The sequence below is a fragment of the Lactuca saligna genome, chromosome 5 (genome assembly GCF_052625555.1).
Source record: "Lactuca saligna cultivar CGN05327 chromosome 5, ASM5262555v1, whole genome shotgun sequence".
Taxonomy (NCBI): Eukaryota; Viridiplantae; Streptophyta; class Magnoliopsida; order Asterales; family Asteraceae; genus Lactuca; species Lactuca saligna.
The window spans coordinates 7361400-7368229 of NC_136421.1; the positions used below are offsets into that span (position 1 = coordinate 7361400).

The 6830-nt window shown below is 46.4% G+C and overlaps 1 pseudogene; it reads right to left on the bottom strand.

Annotated features, from left to right (window-relative positions):
* Positions 1-838: 838 nt before the first annotated feature.
* On the bottom strand, positions 839-1222 carry LOC145045025 (putative mitochondrial protein AtMg00860 pseudogene; annotated as a pseudogene).
* Positions 1223-6830: the final 5608 nt, after the last annotated feature.

Sequence of the window (6830 nt, forward strand, 5' to 3'; positions counted from 1 at the left end):
ACTGAACCTTGCCATGAGGCCACTGGTGCACGGCCTTGACCTTCCTCCAAGTCCCATCGCTCCACAAACCAAGTGATTTCTCGCTTCATGCAGGGCCACCAGTAACTAAGCCTCAAGTCCCTATACATTTTTGTTGCCCCCGGATGTATAGAGAACTTAGACTTATGAGCCTCCTCCAACAGCCTTTGCCTCACCCCCCTCCCCCCCCCCCCCCCCCCACCAAAGGTACCCACACTCGTCCACACTGAGTCAAAAGGCCGTGGCTATCCTTAACAAACAATGGATACTGACCCCGTATTTTCTCTGATTTCCGGTTTTCCTTCTTTACCCCCTCAACCTGAGCCCCTCTGATCATATCCAACAAAGGTGACATCACCGTCATCCTCATACAAATGTCACTAATCGGGGACCCTGCCGCTTTGCGATTCAAGGCATCAGCCATCACGTTGGCCTTCCCTGGGTGATACAAGATTTCACAATCATAATCTTTAAGTACATCCAACCATCTCCTCTATCGCATATTAAGGTTCCGCTGATCGATCATATACTTTAGGCTCTTGTGATCGGTATGGATGGTAAACCGCACCCCATACAGATAATGCCTCCAAATCTTGAGGGCGAACACCACCGCCCCCAGTTCCAAGTCATGTGTGGGGTAATTTTCCTCATAAGGCTTCAACTGCCTAGAGGCATAGGAAATCACATGCCCTCGTTGCATCAATACTACACCCAACCCTGAAATCGATGCATCACAATATACCACCAAGTCATCCAACCCCTCAAGTAGTACTAGGACTGGAGCCTCGCATAACCTTTGCCTCAGAGTCTCAAAAGCCCTCTACTGACCCTCATCCCACCGAAAAGTCACATTCTTCTTGCTCAAACGGGTCAATGGCATAGCAATCTTGGAGAAATCCTGGATAAATCTCCGATAGTAACCCGCTAAACCCAAAAAGCTACGAAACTCCAAGGCGTTTCTCAGTACCCCCCATCGCATCACAGCCTCCACCTTTGCTGGATCAATTGAAATACCTTCTTGATTGATGATAAGCCCCAAAAACTGCACTTCCCGTAACCAAAAATCACATTTGGAGAACTTTGCATAAAGCATCTCCGCTCTCAAAGTCTCCAGTACCTCCCTCAAATGCTGTTCGTGCTGCTCTCTGGTTTTGGAGTAAACCAGGATATCATTGATAAAAACGATCACTGACCGATCCAGCATCGGTCTGCATACCCTATTCATGAGATCCATGAATGCTGCCGGAGCATTGGTGAGCCCGAATAGCATCACCACAAATTCATAATGCTCATAACGAGTTCTGAAAGCTATCTTCAGTATATCCTCTTCCCTAATCCTCATCTGATGATACCCAGACCTGAGATCAATCTTGGAGAGCCAAGATGCACCCTGAAGTTGATCAAATAAATCATCGATCCTTGGCAAAGGATAGCAGTTCTTCACCGCCAGCTTGTTCAACTCCCTATAATCAATGCACATCCGGTGCGTCCCGTCTTTCTTTTTTCACGAAAAGGATCGGTGCGCCCCATGGTGAACTACTTGGAAGAATGAACCCTCGGTCTAACAGTTCCTGAAGCTGCATAGATAACTCTTGCATCTCGGGTAGTGCCAACCGATATGGTGCCATTGCTATTGGGGCGGCAGTCGACACCAAGTCAATATGGAACTCCATCTGCCTCTCTGGAGGCACCCCCGGTAGTTCTTCGGGGAAAACATCCCGAAAGTCTTGCACAACTGGCACACTGCCCACATTCATCGTGGTCCCTACCCGTGTATCTGGGATATAAGCCAGAAATCCCATGCAACCCCGCTGAAGAAACCTCCTTGCCCTCACAGCTGAACATAGAATCAGTCCCTGCGAGGCCCCCTCATCATGAATAACCAGCTCTCCCCCACTAGAGTTTCGAACCCGAACCAACTATTGCTCGCAATCGATCATGGCCCCATTGACCCCCAACCAGTCCATCCCAACAATCACCTTCAGCCCCCGCAACGGTATTGTAACTAGGTCGACTCGACATCTCTCCCCAAGTACAATCAAGACACGGTCCCGATACACCCTCGCAACACTAACAGTGCGGTCATCTACAATCTCAACCTTGAGTGGGGAGTCCAAGATCCCCGGTGTGTCCCAGAATTTCTTGCAAAGCGTAAGAGACACAAATGATCGGGTAGCACCCAAGTCAAACAAAACATGAGGAGCCATACCATTGACTAAAAAGGTCCCTGAACAACCATGATATAAACATAAGCCATACAATTACAATAAGCAGTAAAGTAATAGATACATACCAGTGACAACGTCTGATGCAGCCTGAGCCTCCTTAGTAGTCAGCTGGAACGCACGGCTCTTCACCGCCGGGATATCCGCCTTGGCAGGGCGGCCATCAGTGATCCTCAGGGTGGCGGGTGCGAGCACCGCCACCGTTCCTCCTCTTCCCTGCAACCTAGGGCATTTGGCCTTTTTATGGCCTATCTGATTACAGTAGAAACATATCAAGCCCTTCTTGGGGCAATCCTTACTCATGTGGTCCTGCTAGCCACAAGAGTAACATCCTATCGTCCCAGCCGTCCTACACGTCTCGCTATGGAATCTCCCGCACTTGGCACACCGGCCCCAGCCTTGTTGGCCCTTACCCAAAGAATCAGAGGTCTTAGACTTCTTAGCCTGACCCCCCCCCCCCCCCGCCCCCGCTGCCTGAGCCTGGTCAGTCTTCCACTTCGTGCGAGTATCCAACTCTATTTCCCTCTCACGAGCCTTCTCCACAATCTCGTTTATGGTCTTGCACCCTGTAAAACTCACAAACTCCCATATATCGTCCCTCAGTATGAAATGATATCGGGTCCGTCTCCTTTCTTCATCGGTAGCATGCTGTGGAATCAATAAGGCTCGCTCCCAAAACTTGGCGGCGATTTCCGCCATAGTCTCGGTGGTCTGCTGCAAATCATGAAACTCCCTTACTAGCTGTTGCACCTTAATAAACCGTCGAACAAACTCAACCCATGACATCTCAGCCACTCCGGCTGGCCCCACCTGGCTAGTATCCTCACCCTACCACTCGCAAGCCCTGTCTCTCAAGATACACGAAGCAAACCTAACCTTTTCCACCTCCGGGCATGAAATCATGCGTTGGGCATTCTCAATATCTGCCACCCAGCGACGGATAACAATGGGGTCCCTGACCCCAAAGAATCCGGCGCTCCACACGCCTTGAACTCCTGGAAGGAGGGAGTTCGGTTCCCAATCTGTCCCGCTGACAACTCTGTCCTAAAAGATCTGAGTCTCTCCTCCATAATCTCCATAATACACTCCTTGACCGTTCCAAAAATCACTGGGGTCGCAACAAGGATGCCCCTGGTAACCTCAGTTGCAATGAGTTCTTGCAGCCTCTCATCAATGACATCAGTAGTGTCTCCCGATCCTGCCCCGAATCCCGATCCCGATCCTGACCCTCCTGCTCCAAATCGTGTCACCACCATGTTAATTGAAATTTCATAAATAGCAAACATTAGGATTTCCATATAAGGGATATTTCCACACCGGTCCTCCTCGGGGTTGTCGGATCCATCATTGCATTGGGTACAGATCCTGTGCTTCCAGTAGTACGGGCCCAATACTACCTTCCACACCTACCTGTACCTTTCTCCACTGCTCAATCTGATAACTCCATTTCATCCCATAACTAAACCATACCCCGCATTTACCATACATCACCATCTCAGACCATCCTAAAAGTTCCTCTACCTATAGCAATCACGTCATCATAACAGGTTGCTCTTATGCATGCAAATTATACACATGTAAGGGATCAAATAGACTTTCGAATAAAATATTCTACCATAAGACCACAACCAAACAAGGAACATGAAATAAGGCCAAATCAATCATTCTGAGGCTATAAGCTCCTAACCGTATACAATTTTAAAAACATACACAGACCAAATTCCACATAAGCAACATGGTTCAAAATTAGTATAACATGGTAAGCATATAGGGGAACTACTTACTTGTCTCGGCTGATCACGCGTGTTGAACTCTCATCTTTTCATTTTTAGGTTATTATTTTGAAAACATTTCTACCATTCCTTAGTTTGAGTCCCGAAACACTCGAGAGTGTGCCTGAATCCCTCAAACCAAGGCTCTGATACCAACTTGTAACAGCCCAAATTTTACACAAAAAAATTTTCATTTAATTTAAATAACACATTGATGTAAAACTATGAACCCCACATTTAATTTAAAACATCATCCATTACATTATATAAATTATCAGAGTGTGTCCCCAAACATATTAGTGAAAAAGAGAGATAAATAGAGTGCACGTCGCGCCATCACGCCTTGCCCTTGCCTTTCAACTCCGACGTACCTGAAATAATTCAACAGCCTGTAAGCGAAATGCTAAGTGAGTTCCCCAGAGCATACCACACACCACACATACACATATCCTAGTAGCAAATCAAGCTACAAACATATCAGATAGGCCATACATATATAGAACCAGCAAGAATGCCATGGGCTACCCCACATGAACTTTACCTAGGACTGCCATGGGATACCCCACATGGTCTTACATCCAATGCCATTGGCTACCCCACATGGTCTTTACCTAGGACTGCCATGGGCTACCCCACATGGTCTTACATCTAATGTCACGGGCTCCCCCGGGGTCTTCATGCAAAACATACGATCACATTACATATCAAAACGCAAAGTGATTGCACATATACAATAAACACATAATGGGTCGGCCTTGGTGCCGTAGACCCATGGGTATGGTGAGAAGACTCACCTCTGTCCGAAGAATACGAATACTGCACTCTTAATGACCCGCAACCTCCCGAACTGAATAATAACAATAATAACATCATCAATGATTGGTCCAAAAATTATCCTAAGGGAGGGCCCAACCTTTAAACCTTACCCCAAATGCCCAATCACCTTCTCATTACAAATGGGCCCAAGATCTAAGTCCAATATCCGTAATGGGCCCCCTTGGCCCAAAAGGTCCAACCAATAAGTCCATGGCCCAAACCGATAAAAAGGCCTCTAACTCACAGAATCCAATCAGGCCTAACAACCCAAAAGAGGCCCAAAAGTTCGACAGCCCAAAACAAGAATGACCCAAACTGCCATGCGTACCGGGTTTTCAAGGGTTACGCGTAGTGTACTCAGAGTATGTCCGGCGTAAGTCTCAGTTAAGCACTTTCCCCAGTAAGTGCTTATTATTACGTCCAGAATCTAGATATGAGTCCATTAACACCACCTAAGGCATAAAGTTGCTAACTTTATGCCTTTTCATGTTCATTAAACCTCTAAAGTCATCATTAAGACCTTTCCAAAGTCATTAACTCATGCACAAGGTCAAGACCTCACCCAAGCTCCTATTTTTATGCTCCTAAATGGCTTAAGAACCTTAGAGTTGACCTTATTATCAGATGGGGATGATCTAGCCAACAAATGAGGTCCAAAATCCATCATAGGGACCAACTACAAAAACCCTAGCTAGATCTAAAGAGCAAAGAGGATAGATGTAAGCTTTTTACCTCTAAGAGCTCTGTAAGATGATTATGATGCAAGATCTTGAAGCACGTTCTTGATCCAAACATCCGCGACCAATAAAGGTCCTAGTACGCTAAGTGTACACCTAAGTACGCCCAACGTACTAAGGGACTAATAATGCAATAACTCTGATTTAAAGGGGTCCAAGCCATACCATATATTTCTAGATGTTACACTGTGGCCCATCTATGGCCCAATTTTCCAAACTAGGCCCAACTCCTCACATGGGCCTTACCCTAGGCACATTAAATTATTTTAGCCCATTAGCTTGTTCTTGGATGCCCCATTATTATCCCAATCATCAAAGCCTAATAGAAATCCCAACTCAAGGTCCAAGTGAAACTAGGGTTTCACATAAAATGATGATTAGGGTTAAGCTTCTTACTTAACCGATTAAGGACTTAATCCGTTAAGTCCCACATGACCTTAGGTTAATTCACAATGATTATTAATTATTAATTTAAGTACATTAAACAATTCTCATGCGGTCCCGATAATCCCAAATTATGGTTTTATGGCTTTAGGGTTTTCCAAACCCTAATTAGGGTTTCCAACCCATATTAGCCCAATAGCGAGATCCTTAAGCCCATTAGGGTTTTTCTTAGGTCAATCAGGGTCCATTAGACCCATTAGGGGTTTCACTAAGCCCATTAGGCTTCATTGGGCCAATTAGGGTTTCAAGCACCCCAAACGAATCAAACTCACGAGGCAACCACACCGTCACCCGAAACGGCGGCCGGTGGCGGCAGGAGGCGACAGCCACCACCCTAAGGTGGTGGTTTTCAATTTCTTTCCATTATTCCATTTTTACAATTTACAATGAAAATACCAAACTAAACGCACACACACACTACACTAAAATAAACACACATACACACACAAAATACGTCTCCTACTCGGGAATGCACACGATCACCCACTTCACGGCGACGTACGGAGGTCCGATAGCAACAACAACGACACAGCGGCGGCAGCCACAATTTCCATTGGTGGTGGTGGATCCTGTCCAAAAATCACACATACTTCTTCATAATTAATAATAAACACACACACAGCCACCCCCTACGGTGGCTGGTGGCGGAAATGGGCGGCAGAACACGGTGGCAGCCACCACCATGAGGTGGTGGCAAATGGTTTCTAGTCAAATAACTTCGATAACTACACCTTCGACTCATGGCAGCAACCTCATACACAAAAACGCCACGAGACCAAGCTCCTAACCACCGACTAGGAGGTTGTGGTCGTCGAAAT